This window comes from Otolemur garnettii, unplaced genomic scaffold, assembly GCF_000181295.1.
Source record: "Otolemur garnettii isolate 467f Iridium unplaced genomic scaffold, OtoGar3 scaffold00083, whole genome shotgun sequence".
NCBI lineage: Eukaryota > Metazoa > Chordata > Mammalia > Primates > Galagidae > Otolemur > Otolemur garnettii.
Genome location: NW_003852478.1, coordinates 6,355,897 through 6,357,117, shown reverse-complemented (window position 1 = coordinate 6,357,117; position 1,221 = coordinate 6,355,897).

Below are 1,221 nucleotides of genomic sequence, written 5' to 3'. Positions count from 1 at the left end.
ACATGCACCCCCAAAATGTGCTCACACTTTGGCTGATTACCTACACACATGCACCCCCAAAATGTGCTCACACTTTGGCTGATTACCTGCATACACGCACCCCCAACGCTAGATTTTCCTGGAAGAACAAAGGAGTGTTCTTCCTTACAAGAAGAAAATACAGCGTAGTCTAAGTTGTATGATGATACCGTCGGCGCTCAAATGTTCCATATCGAATAACTGAACTGTGTTCTTAGAACTTTTCTTGCCGTACTTTGAGGAATATACAATACAAAATGATTTCTGGTGCATTTAAATTACAGCATTTACCGGCACTGTTATTTCCAGGTTCTACTCTGCCACAGAAGGAGTAAATGCTTTTGTTCTCAAAAGAGAAAGAACCAATGGCGCCGAGCAGTCCATCGCTGGTGCAAGTGGGCGGCAGGCGCGGCTCTGGGCCCGGCCAGAGGAAGTCTCCTGAGTAACCCTGCTCATCACCAGTTAAAGGCTCATTGAGTTCCATGCAGAATTATATTTCAGTTCTCAGAGTTGGCAGATCCTTTTTCCCTAACAGCTTTTAAAATTACTTCTTTTGCCACTGATTTGTCCCTCTGCCTCATTTTCTTCTTAATATTTCACTATCACCTCTGCTCCTGACAGTTGTGAGGACAGGAGGCCAGCTAGATATCAGCACGCTTGCTCAGCTCGAGGGGCTTGGGAAGGAGTCTGACGAGAGCCAGGGAGCAGAGGCTTTCATAAATAATGGCGCTCTTGTCAGTGGTTTGGCCCTCGCAGGATGGTGACACGTCTCCGCAGCAGATGGGTCAGCTCTTTCTGCCATTCTGTCTTTTAAACTTCCTGTCCGAGGGTATGGTTTTCATCAACCTTGATGCTGCAGAGAACACCTACTTTATAAGATCGGGGCTTTTTCCTTTTAGCCAAAAGAAAATAACTGAATGTTTTTCTGTATAAAAGATTTCTTTAGAAAAGTGTAAAAGGGGATAGAAGAGCCATCCAGATGTCCAAGCGAGAAGCTGTAACTGTGACGGAAGTTGTTTCTTACAACACATGAAAAAGGGGACTGGGGAAAGCCACCCTTTTTAGACTCAGATTTTATTAAATGTCATTAAGAAATTATACTGTGTGCTATAAAACTGCTTGCTCTCTCTTTTTTTAAACAACCTCTGCACATATACATACAGGCATACTTTGCATCTCCTATGCATTAAAGGTTTGCAGCAA